This window comes from Geotrypetes seraphini, chromosome 5 (genome assembly GCF_902459505.1).
Source record: "Geotrypetes seraphini chromosome 5, aGeoSer1.1, whole genome shotgun sequence".
NCBI lineage: Eukaryota > Metazoa > Chordata > Amphibia > Gymnophiona > Dermophiidae > Geotrypetes > Geotrypetes seraphini.
The window spans coordinates 49,291,416-49,304,908 of NC_047088.1; the positions used below are offsets into that span (position 1 = coordinate 49,291,416).

The following is a 13,493-nucleotide window of genomic DNA, read 5'->3' on the forward strand; positions in this document are numbered from 1 at the left end:
ACACTAATTTTTAGCGTGTGCTAAAATGGCTTAGTAAAAAGGACCCCAAAGTTAGATCAGCTTGTTTTCTGTCCTAACTTTATGCACTTGTCTAGTAAGTTAGTAGTCTGAATTTTACTGCTTACTGGTTACAGCAATGCTCCACCTGATCTCCACATCCTACCAATCCCTAGGGGTTAGCCATTTAGTGGCTGAATTAAGCAGCGCTGTCCAGTAAAGTGCCACTAAATATTGCTAGTTAGCCTTGAACAAGCAATTTAAATAGCTAGTCTCTCCTGGTCATTTAAATAATTTTGAATATTGGGTCCAGAGATGATAAAATATGCATATCTACATGCATACTTGAATAATCTTGCAACAGACATTGCAAGGTCAGCACAATTTCTGATATTTACACTAGCATTTTATAAAGATACATGGGTTGCAATATGTCTTTCTAAAATTGTGCCTTAGTAAATGCCTACTTGTCTTCTTAAACCTGGTGCTCTGTAAGCCTCTGTATCTCCCTCTAAATTTGTTTCAGTGTATAATTTTTTTTCCATGACCTCACATTTGCAGAACAGAGATCATCAAGCTTAAACAAGGGAACAGATCCTGAATGTCTCATGTTTCAACCAAGAAATAGATCCCTAGAGCCTGCTGTCCCTTTGTTCCTCAATGCGTCAACATTTGATCAATGTACCTGCTGGATGGCCTAAGATGCCGGGATTATGTTCAATATGCTAGAAGGACCATAGAAAATATACAGTACTTCAGCTGAGATGAGAATGATTTAAAGTGGGATAACTATGATTATGAATGTAATACTGGTAGAGCTCCATTTACAAAAGATACAAACACACAAATAGCCTTACTTAGGTCTCTGGCAAAAGCTTATAAGGGACTAAAATCCTTCAAAAGGAAATGTACATGCAACACCCCCCCTACCCCCCAGTAATGCATAGCACGTAAAAACCATTTGCAGGACCTCAAGTCTTTAAGCTCAAGGGACTATTTACTAAAGGTTTCCTTTCATTTTGTGCCCGTGGATAAGATCATAGTAAACAGAGTCTTGGTTTGTAAGAAACATTACAATGTCACCCTTGCCATGATGACCTACCGTCTAAAGCTCTGTGAATTTCTGAAATAGTTCAAATGCTCATTTTGCTAATAAAATCAAAGCTCAGTTTCACAGCTTGCATTCACTAATCTAATCTATCCTTCATGTAGAAGAGGCTTGCAGCAGTGACTAGTTTTTTATGGCTGTAAATAAATACCTGCTTGAGTGATTTCTAATCTTATTGGATCTCTAGGAGACTCTCTTCACTTGGTGGCATCCAGATGGCTTCTTCAATCTATTACTTTGGAAAGTATTGTGAAGAATCTTGCCGCACCAGTAATCACATCAACATGCCTCTATTAAATTAAATGGAAAGTTTGTTATGTTAGAAAACTGAACTAAAATGATACTTTCTTACTAAGCTCTGTTTCGCGGTCAACTGTGGTATATATATGTTAGTCGCTGGAATACTAACACACAATTTACATTCTAGAAATCTTGTTCTTAGGAAACATTTTATATTGCTATGCTGATATTACCTGAAAGCAATTAATAAAGCAACTGATAACATACCATTGATATATCACAACACAAATTAAGTAGAGGCTTATGTAATCCTTCTGAATAATTGGAAAATAAGGTCAGGTAACCTTGAATTAGGCACCATTTACCACTACTGAAAATAAGTTTAATCCCCGATCCATTAGAACAGGGATATGCAACCACAGTCCTCGAGGGCCACAACCTAGTCAGGTTTTCAACATTTCTACAATGAATTTGCATGAGATTGATTTGCATGGACTGCTTCTATAGCATGCAATAGAACTTCATGCATGTTCATAGTGGAAGTCTTGTGTGGGTTGTGGTCCTCAAAGACCGTGGTTTCCCACCATTCCTTTATAATGAAGTACCTACCGACACCATTTTTGCTTCTTAACGTAAGCCAGCTGTACACTTGATTGCATGACCCCTGATGAAGCCGATTTAAAGGCAAATCGGGTCCCGTAGGACTATCAGCTATATCAGCTACATTGGCCATTTAAAGATTACAGCCGAATCACTAAAAAGATAAGTACTGTTTAGAGTTTTTCAAGTACTTTTTGGATTTAACCGAAATACAGTATATGTCATACACAAATAGCTTCAAAATATTCTCAGCTCGATGAAAGATATCCTTTCCCTGATTTACTTTATGTACATCTATTGCAGGCATCTGACTGTTAGAGAGATTATAATGAAGATTTTTTGATCACAATTATTGGTTCAAGTCCTTGTGTCTGGTTGCATAGGAGAGCCAGAAACCAAGCTCTTTGTTTTTTCAGCCTCATAATTTCTCCCTCCCCAATCCCATCCCTGGGATAGGGATAAATGCAGACTGTTATCAGGCAAATTAGGCCCTGATATTCAATGTGGGGCCATGTCCTTGTGCTAACATTGAATATTTAGGGTGCTCTGTACACGCAGTGGTGTACCAAGGGGCGGGGCTGGGGGTGGTCCGCCCCGGGTGCACGCCTCGAGGGAGTGCACAGCTGGCCACCCACCAGGGAATAGGCTGCCTCCGGGGAAAGGTTTCCATTGCCATCATCGGGAACAAGCCGGCCGAGTTCTCTCTTCTTTTCTTCCCTGCAGGGACGACCAACTCTTGCCGCCCGATGTCAATTCTGACCTCGGAGAGGACATTCTGGGCCAGCCAATCACTGCCTGGCTGGCCTGGAACATCCTCTCCGATGTCAGAATTGATGTCGGGCAGCAAAGAGTTGGTCAGCCCCGCGGGGAAGAGAAGCAGGGCAAATCGGAGCCGGCCTGTTCCCGATGGCGGCAGTGGCAGCCTATTCTCCAGCGGCGGTGGCATAGGGGAGGGGAGGGAGAAAGAAAGAAATGAGGGGGGGGGGGGACAGGGAGCCAGAAAGAAAGGGGGTAGAGTGAAACAAAGAAAAAGAAAAAATGGGGCACGGAGAGAGAGAGAGAGAAAGACAGACAGAGAGAAAGAAAGAGGGCATGGAGAGAGAAAGAAAGAAGGGGGCAGGGTGAAACAAAGAAAGAAATGGGGCACGAAGAGAGAGCGAAAATGACAGACATACAGAAAGAAAGGGGGCATGGAGAGAGAAAGAAAGAAGGGGCAAGATGAAAGAAAGAAAAAGTTGGGGGAGGGAATGAGGTCTGGAGGAGAGGAAGCATACAGGAGGCTGAAAGAAGGGAAGAAATATTGGATGCACAGTCAGAAGAATAAAGTGCAACCAGAGACTGATGAAATTACCAAACAAAGTAGGAAAAATGATTTTATTTTCAATTTAGTGATCAAAATGTGTCTGAATTTATATATGCTGTCTATATTTTATACTATGGCCCCCTTTTACTAAATCGCAATAGCGTTTTTTTGCGCAGGGAGCCTGAGTGTCGAGAGCAGCGTGGGGGCATTCAGTGCAGCTCCCTGTGCTAAAAACCGCTATCGCGGTTTAGTAAAAAGGGAGGGAGTATATTTGTCTATTTTTGTATAGTTGTTACTGAGGTGACTTTGCATTAAGTTATCTGCCTTGTCCTCTTTGAAAACCCGTGTAATATAAATGTTTTTAAAATTTTATTGTTGGTAGATCATTTTGACTTGGCCACGAAGCTAAGGGGGAGGGAGGGAGGGGAGCTGCTGAAAGACATCTAGTAATCCTTGCAGGCTTGACTGTGCAGGGAATTATTTTTGTAAAATCATGTTTTGTTATGTGACTGGCATTATTTAGACTTTAATTTCTATGAATGAATAGGATGAAAATGATATAAATTACTTTCTTGTTTTTATGTGCATGTGCTGAAGGAAAGTGGAGAGAGAGTGGGCTGAGGACGCTGAAGGGAAATGGGGAAGAGAGAGTGGGGAGAAGACGCTGATTTATAAATTGACAATTGTACAGAATATTGTTTCTTTTTATACTTTAATATAATAAGTTCAATATAAAACAATTCAAGGCTTGTGTGGATGGAATCAGGTGGTTTGCAGGGATGGGGACCGAGCTTACGGGGATTAGTCCAATAAAATGGTATTTTCTTATTTCTCATTATTTGTTTTATTTTTATTTGTTAATTTGTAAAGTGGTGATTGTTATGTATCAGTTTTTTCAAATTTACATCTACTATCTTTATATTTTGCACAGTATTAGAGGACATGTATTACTGTTTTTGTCGTGTTGTAGTATTGTATTGTATGCAGAGTCTGGTTTCTTGGGGTTCAGTTTAACTTTTGTCTACATATTTCTATTTTTAGTTTGTGATTATTCCATATTGGGCGAGGGTGTATCCTGTCTGTGTGTATGAAAGGGACATGGCTTTCTGATAGCATTGACTGTACAGGATGTATTGACTGTATAGGATCTGGCTTGTTTAGTTTTACAATGTATGTGTTGGTGTTCTAGTGCTCACTGCAGTGTTTAAGATGCTGCCTTTTTGTAGGTACACTATTGTTGTGCGATATGTGGATTGTTACTAAAAACTCATATTTTTCATATAGATGGGGGGGGGGTGTCAAAAAATGATGGGCCCCGGGTGTCACATATGCTAGGAACGCCACTGTGTACACGTGCTGGCTGCTGGCTCTTATGTGGATTCCAGCTAAATATTAGTCAGGCTCTGCATAAGAGCCTGTTTCCTTCTAATATCACCAAAATGAGTAGGTGTACTTCCCTTGCCAGAGCCCACTATCCAAGCATCCCCAAGAACTACCCCTCCCAGATTCCCCAAAAAGGAGCTCCTCCCCCTGAGGTCCACCCACCCATCCGAAGGCCTTCCTGAATCTAACTTTCTATCCCACCTCACTCAATTCTGTCCATTGTAGATCATGTTTTAAAATGGTTTCTGCGACCTTTAGAGGCAGTCCAATGGTACTAGAGGTAGTAAGGTAAGATGCCACTAGAGATAATGGCAGCCATTTTAATGCAAGAGCTGCAATGGACAGGAGTTTGCTTCTGACACAACGCCCCCCCCACCACCAATACCACCACACACACACTATCAAAAATAGAAAGGTAGGCCTGGGGGGTCCTACTGAGAGGTGGAATGTATGGAACCTAGTTGAGGGAACTCTGCTGAATGCATTACAGGTTGCTCAAAACTCAGTGGTTAGGACTCTTTTTCACTTGGAAAAGACTGAACATGTAGCTGAATATTACGTGAAGCTATATTGGTTGAAGTTAGAAGACTGTATATACTTTAGACTGCTTGTGATGGTTTATTTGTGTATACATGGTCTGGCTCCTGCAAGTTTGGTGGGTATTGTTCAGGCTTATGTTCCGCTATCCAAGCTACATTCTATCCATCATGGTGGCTTGTTTGTGCCACCTGTAAGGGAATTGAGACTGAATATCTCATTTGCAAGTATGTTTTCCTGTAGGGGCTCCCAGGAATGGAATCGGCTACCGTTGTACATTAGAAAGCAATGTAATTTTGATGCTTTTAAGTTGTTACTGAAGAGACATCTATTCTGTAACATGAAATATGGGCATTAAGACATTTGTGATGGTGTAAGCGCTAGTGGCTTATCTGTTTGTGCTTTTTATATGTATTTTTTTGCACTTTTGATTGTGTATGTTTAAATTGTGAGCCGCCTTGGGAAAAGCGGGTTATAAATAAAATAAAACAAAACAAAACATAGGGAAGGAGGGAGTGGGGATAAATGGGAGTGGCCCAGTGCTTTTCCAGTACAGAGGGAAGAAGGGCATTCGGAATTGGGGACTCAACATTTTTCAGGGGAAGGGGTTCCTACAGGACTTCAAACCGCTACCCGAATAGGGCTAGTTTTTAATGTATTTTATTTGTTTATTTATTCAATTTTCTATACCGTTCTCCCAGGAGAGCTCAGAATGGTTTACATGAGTTTATTCAGGTACTCAAGCATTTTTCCCTGTCTGTCCTGGTGGGCTCACAATCTATCTAATGTACCTGGGGCAATGGGGAGATTAAGTGACTTGCCCAGGGTCACAAGGAGCAGTGTGGATTTGAACCCACAACCCCAGGATGCTGAGGCTGTAGCTTTAACCACTGCACCACACACTTCTGTCTGCCCAGTTAGCTATCCAAGCACTTGCACTGAATATTGTTAGCTGGGTAAGTTCCGACTCTACCCAGACTCCTCACCTGGACTACCCTGGTGCTACCTGGATGGTATAGGGGCAATTCAATGGCAACACCCAGTTATGTGCAGCTGAATACCAGCTAGGCAGGAGCCTCTCCAGCCCAGTTTTGGTTGAAAAGCATAAAATACATTTACAATATATTTACTATCACTATTATTATTCGGTTTCCTATGGATATTATTAGACTATAAACTGTCATAATGAAGAAACTGGATTTAGGGCAGGGCTTTCCACACCTGTCCAAGGAACTGCTAAGCCAATTAGGTTTTTATGAGTTACAGGGAATACACAAGAGATGAATGTTCATATGTTGCAGACTGACTCAGGATATGGAGCTTTATCTCATGCATATTCATTGTGGCTATCCTGAGGTTGGACATCTAATTGGGCATAATGGTAGCCAAGACGTCCAACTAGATGATTTTAAAAAAATAAAAAACTAACATTTTTGGTCGGCCAGCAGTTTCAAAAATAGACCCTTCTGGAAGTCCAATTTTGAACGTTTTGCAGGAAACTTCCAAAGTCAGACCTACGACATCTTATCAAAAATGCCCCTCTATATGTTATGTTAATCAGGTTTTCTATTCCGCCTTTATCTATTCAGTTCAAGTGCTGGGTCTAACCCTGATATGGTCATTAAATGTCTGGGACTGGAAGTTATCCAGGTCTCAACCAATATTTAGTGCTGATATACGGGCAAAATAGGACAGCTATTTCTGGGGTCCTCCTTGCTCAGATAGTTATCTGGGCACTAACAGTGAATAATTTCTCCAGATTTTCACTGGAATTATACGGTTATAGGCTACTGAAAATCTGGGTATTACACAATTAGCAGGAGAAAAGCAGATAGGAGCTTTTTCTACTGTTATCTCTCACTGAATATTGGCTTCATTGTTTCTTTGACTTACCTGCATCCATTGGATCTCTGTCTCTGTCTGACAATTGATTACAGGAAAATGTTCTCTCATTTTTATGATTCTCCCTCTCTGGTTTCGGCCATGTCACGATGAAGTTCACATTTAGAACCAATCTCTGGGATGACTTAATCCCTTAATTTGACAATTAGAGATCTTTTAAAGCAGTGTCTCTCAAACTGTGTGCTAAGGCATAGTGGTGCGCCCCAAAGAGATTCCGAATGTGCCGTGAGAGACATCGATAAGTCAGGGAGAAGCTGTTGAACCTATCCTGCTCTGTATGTATGTAAACTAATATGAACATAAGAACATAAGTATTGCCTCTGCCGGGTCAGACCAGGGGTCCATCGTGCCCAGCAGCCCGCTCCTGCGGCGGCCCTCCAGGTCCTTGACCTTTAAGTTCCCACCACCTGAATTGTTTATGCCCTAATCCTGAAGTACCGTGTATAGTACCCCTCTATCTATACCCTGTAATCCCTTTCTCCTTCAAGAAGTCATCCAAGCCCTTTTTGAAACCCATTATTGTACTCTGTCCTATCATCTCTCCTGGAAGCGCATTCCAGGTGTCCACCACCCTCTGAGTGAAGAAGTACTTCCTAGCATTCATCTTGAATCTTGTCTTCTCTCAGTTTTTCCGAAGGCCCTCTTGTTTTTGATGTCCCCGCTAGCCTGAAGAATCTGTCCCTCCCCACCTTCTCTATACCCTTCATGATTTTATAGGTCTCTATCATGTCCCCTCTAAGTCTCCGCTTTTCCAGGGTAAAGAGCCCCAGCTTCTCCAGCCTTTTGGTATATGCAAGGTTTTCCATGCCCTTGATCATTTTTGTTGCTCTTCTCTGGACCCTCTCGAGCATCACCATATCCCTTCTTAAGGTGCGGCGACCAGTATTGGATGCAGTACTCCAGATGCGGGCGCACCATTGCTCTATATAGCGGCAGGATAACATCCTTCGTTCTGGTAGTGCTAATATAGGGAAAAGTTGCAAAACCTATCCTGCACTGTTATTAGGACCATCACCCATGTTAGCTCAGAAATAATTGTTAAACTACGAACTCTTACTATGAAGCAAACTGTAAATTATTTTTGTGTATGTTAACCTGTAACCCATTCTGGGCTCTTCTAGGAGAACGGGCTAAAAAAAATAAATAAAATAAAATCAATGAATGAGAGTGTGGCGCAATGGTTAGAGCTACAGCCTCAGCAACCTGAGGTTGTGGGTTCAAATCCTGTCTTGCTCCCTCTGACTCTGGGAAAGTCACTTAATTCTCCACTGCCCCAGGGACATTAGATAGATTGCGAGCACATTGGGACAGATGGAGAAAATGCTTGAAGTACTTGTATGTAAATTGCTTTGAATGTAGTTATATAACTACAAAAAGGTGGTATACAAGTCCCAAATAAATTTTATCTCTGGTCGCAGCGGTAAAAGTCCCTACACTCAAAGAATTCCTATGAGCGTTGGAGCTTTAACCACTGCGGGGGTAAGTTGGGCACCGTTAATAGAAACAGCCCCCTACTGTAAGAACTCTATGGAAATTCATTCTTTTGACATCTTTACATAAAACAATGCTTCTATCATTTAAATGAAATATAAAATGATAACGTAACCATTTTTGAGTGCATTTTATGTAGTCAATGTTTCACTGTGGTTTGAAATATTAAATAATTCAAAGTGGCATAGACAATACGTGATAATGACAATGATAAAATGTTGAGACAAATTACATTTTTGTTTGATAGTGACAGAGAAACTGGCATTTGAACTTTGGTTATTTCTTTTCAGTCGTCTTTGTGGTTTCATTACACAGCTGCACCAAAATGCTTTTAGCGACCCCTTGATTAGCTTTATTTTACATACTGAATCTAATAGAAAACTATTTCCATTTTCTCCCCAAGGATAGCTCTAACTAACATGTTTGTAAAGAGCCATTGAATTATTCACAATAAATTCAGATTATAATGAGCTTGAATCAAGCTGTTCTTGAAATCCTCAATTTGTGTTTACAGATATTAACATGCCCGTCCTTTAGTTTAAGAGATTCTGATGTGTTTTATTATGTAACACAGAAAAATAATTTTGCTTTGCAGAATTGCTTTAGAGTGGCTTTCCTTAAATTTGCAGCGCGTCAGCTTCTAAAATCTGTAAGGCAAGCGGCAATATTTCTAGAGTAATGAGAGTGTTTGGTTTTAAGCTTGTTTATAGTTTGTGATATTTCCTATTAAAATTGCTTACGGTGTGCCCACATTCTGGAGGTAACTCTATACTACTACTGTTTATTATTTCTTTAGCATTACAAAACAAGTAAAAGACAGTCCCTGATCAACAGAGTTTATAATCTATTCAGGACAGACAAACAGGATAAATAATGGATTAGGCGACATCCCAACCTACCTGAACAATCGTCTCATCCAAACTACATCATCTAGACACAGGAAAACCCACACTCCATTCACGTACCCTCCAATCAAAGAAGTCAAACGGAAAAAAGAACCCTATATGATGGCCTCCTAGCCACACCAGCAGCAAAACTCAACAGCCGGAAGTCATATTACCATTATACAGATCCATGGTGAAACCTCACCTGGAGTGTGTCCAATTTTAGAGGCCACATTATCAAAAGGATGTGAAGAGAATGGAGTCGAAACAGAGAATGGCTACTAGGATGGTCTCAGGGTTTAAAGACATCTCATATGAAGAACGCCTGATCAGACTGTACTTATATTCTCTCGAGGAGCGCAGAGAAAGGGGGGACATGATAGAAACATTTAAATACATCATGGGTCACATCAAAGTGGAAGAGGAAATCTTTTTTCTAAAGGGTCCCACGGCAACAAGAGGGCATTCACTAAAACTTAAGGGAGGAAGATTTCATGGTGACACCAGGAAATACTTCTTCACCGAACGGGTGATTGATCGATGGAATGATCTTCCCCGCCAGGTGGTCGAGGCCAGTAGCATGCTCGACTTCAAGAGTCGATGGGACAAACAGGTGGGAGTACTACAGAGTTATGCTCAAAGGATAGATACTCCAGGGAAGAAGAGTTCTTGAGTAGGCAGGCTAGTTGGGAGGGAAGGTTCTTGAGTGGGCAGACTTGTTGGGCCGTCGGCCCTTTCTGCCGTCATATTCTATGTTTCTAACTAAATCTCCAATCTACTAATTATGACCCCTGATTACAAAACATTGAGAAAAGAAATAGACTCTACTCTTCAAGAAATTCCTGCAAACAACTTAATACCGCTAGCTCCTTCCCAATTCCCAATACCTTCCCGATTCCCCAAAGCAACCTCATCTACTCCTTATCTCCTCTAGAAATTATCAGATATCTTCTTCATGTAATACCTTTTTTGTAATTCTTTTGTAATCTGCCTTGAACCGCAAGGCATTGGCGGAATAGAAATCTCTAATGTAATTAGGGAATTAGTTATGGTGGAAATAATAAAACAGACATGGGTACTGAGTAAACAAACTGGAGTTGGGAGTTAAAAGCAGTCTCAAAAAGGTGGGCTTTTAGCCTAGATTTGGATATGGCCCAAGATGGAACTTGAAAAGTGTCTATAGGCTAGTTTAAAAGTACCTTCAGAACAGGAGTGCGTTAGGCAGCTAATGCTGGGATTTTACTGCAGCGGCAGCCTTTGTAATATAGGAAAGAGAAGCACAGGTCTGAACTACAGTATGGTAAAATATATACAGTGGTACCTCGGAATCCGAACGCCCCAGGACTCAAACACTTTTGAATCCAAATTTTTTTTTGTAGTACATTTTGCCCCAGAATCCGAACTCTGCTTTGTTAAAATTTGAGATTGTGGGACCCAGGAACGGATTAATCTAGTTTCTAATATTTTCAATGGGAAAAATTGTCTTGGAACTCGAACGGGGTTCTGGAACGGATTAAGTTTGGATTCCAAGGTATCACTATCATTTATTTATTTAAAATATTTATATCCCGCATATTACAACATCTAAGCAGGTTACAAAAAAGACATATATAGCAAATTAAAACAAAACACACAATACAATAGAGTAAATAAGGACAGATTCTTCAAACTGTGGGGACCCACAACCACTAGGGGTCACTTGGAGAAATTGAAAGGGGACAGGTTTAGAACAAATGCTAGAAAGTTCTTTTTTACCCAAAGGGTGGTGGACACATGGAACATGCTTCCGGAGGAGGTGATAGGCCAGAGCACTTTACAGGGGTTCAAGGAAGGTTTGGATAGGTTCCTAGAGGATAGAGGGATTGAAGGGTACAGATAGAACTAGAGGTAGGTTATAAAAGTGGGCAAAAACCACTTCACAGGTCACGGACCTGGTGGGCCACCGCGGGAGCGGACCGCTGGGCGAGATGGACCTCTGGTCTGACTCAGGGGAGGCAACTTCTTATGTTCTTACTACAGACTCCTACAAGAAATGCACTCATCTATTATGCAAGGAAGGAAATGCGGTTTCAAAAACCTTTAAAACTTTACAAGTGGAGATATTACATGTTGAACTGACTCTGGCAAATCATTCCACAGCCGTGGTTCTGATACCAAAAATACGTGCAACCTTGTAGATGAGTCGTACCTGATGAACTGAAGATACAACTAACAGCTGCTAATCCTGTAAACGAAAAACACCTTGCAGGCATATAAGGGACCAAAAAAATTGAACAACACAGGAGGCAATTCACAGTGTTCCACCTTATACCAACACCAACAGTTTAAAGTGAAATCTCCATAACACTGGAAGCCAATACAGCTGCACCAGCAAAGGGGAAATGTGGGCTGTTCATGGTAGCCCCCCCCCCCCCCACACAATAACTTGTGCTGCCGAATTCTGGACCACTTAAAGTGCCCACAGTATCTTTTCAGGAAGCCCACAAAACAAAGCATTAGTTGCTTAACACAGCTTAGTAAAAGATCCATGTAGCAGAGTTCAGTCCAGAACTTCCTGAACATGTATTCAAAACAACACTAGTGGAACGTATAAGGAAAACCTTCTATTTACACACTCTTTTCAGCCTGTTTCCTCACAGGCTTAGGGGAAGTAGTTTCTCTATTCAAATAAACAGTCCTAGCCAGACCCAGGAACATATTCCACAGTTCTCAGAATAAGTTGGGCTTACCTCAGCCAGCCAAGTGTCAACAGCCTAACAATGTCAGCTCCTTCAAACAGTCCTTTCCAGACTTAACTTCCCAGGATTCCTTTTAACCCATGGCTAGGGAACTCTCCTGGAGTCTCTTGAGGCTTGAATCAGCCTCTAGATTTGGAAGCCTCCTCTCACTCTGGGACCTCTTTGAATGGATCTTAAACTGGAAAATATATACTGTCTGCCTGGGTCCCACCCCCCAGCTCTTCCACCTCTTCTCAGGTAGCAAAGCCCTAAGCTACTGAGCCCAGGGTATCCTGGGAGTTTTAGTTCCTTCTCTCTCTGATTAGCACCCCCTGCTGCCTGGTGGTATAATATCATCAATATTGAGGGAGAATCCCTGACACTTTCACAGGCCCCTAAATTTCTTTAACGCATCTCTTCTTTATCTCCTGCCTTAGTTCCAATGTTTTAGATTCATAAGTCGGTACCCATATGCTTTATGACAAAACCAGTGATCATTTTAGTAACAACCCTCTGGACTGAGTCCATCCTGTTTATATCCTTTTGAAGGAATGGTCTTAAGTATTGTACACAAAACTCCAAATGAGATCTCACCAGAGACTTTTGATGGCACACTATCACCTCCTTTTATCTGCTGGCCATTCCCTCTCCCTATACACCTAACCATCCTTCTTGTTTTTGCTGTCAATGTTACTTCCTCTGTGGTCACATTAAAATCATCAGATAGTATCACTCCCAGGTCCTGCAGCATCTTTTGGAACATTCATAATAGAGGCAGGTAGCACCTTATGGTCCTCGAGAGCCGGAGTAAGGTCAGGTTTTCAGGATATCCACAATAAATATGCATGAGATAGATTTGCATCTCAAGGAGGCAGTGCATGCAAATCCATCTCATACATATTCAATGTGGATATCCTGAAAACCTTACCTGGCTCTGGCTCTCGAGAACCGGAATTGCCTACCCCTGTTATAGACCAACCAATTTTTTGAGACTTGATGCATTTGACCAAGTGGCCTCTGGTTCTTGAAAGTTCACACCTCGATGAACTGGGTAGTCAGTAAGGTGCCACCTGCAACTGTTAATGTTGTATGTTACAGCAAGCTAACTTGGCTATCATTTTTAATGTGTTGTGGGTTGTTGTTTTTTTTTTAAACATCATTATTTCTAGTAAAACAAATAAATGAATAAATAAATGGAAAATAACCAGTTTCTATATTTCAAAAGAGAGGAAACAATACTTTTCTATTGATGCCTTGAAATCTTGCTGGAGAATATAATTTACTTTCTCTTTTGTATAGCATGTGGTATTTCATTTAGCATATTATCAGTG

At 41.1% G+C, this 13,493-nt stretch overlaps 1 protein-coding gene across 1 annotated transcript in view; it reads right to left on the bottom strand.

Moving 5' to 3' along the window:
- The window catches only part of HTR2C (5-hydroxytryptamine receptor 2C), a 298,238-nt gene extending 285,947 nt beyond the window's left edge, over positions 1–12,291 (bottom strand). The window contains exons 1-2 of the mRNA XM_033946497.1: positions 12,175–12,291; positions 1,257–1,395 (exon numbers count right to left, since the gene is read on the bottom strand). The gene's annotated coding sequence lies outside the window, so the exon portion shown is untranslated. The remainder of the gene's footprint in view (positions 1–1,256; positions 1,396–12,174) is intronic.
- Between the last annotated feature and the right edge of the window lie 1,202 nt (positions 12,292–13,493).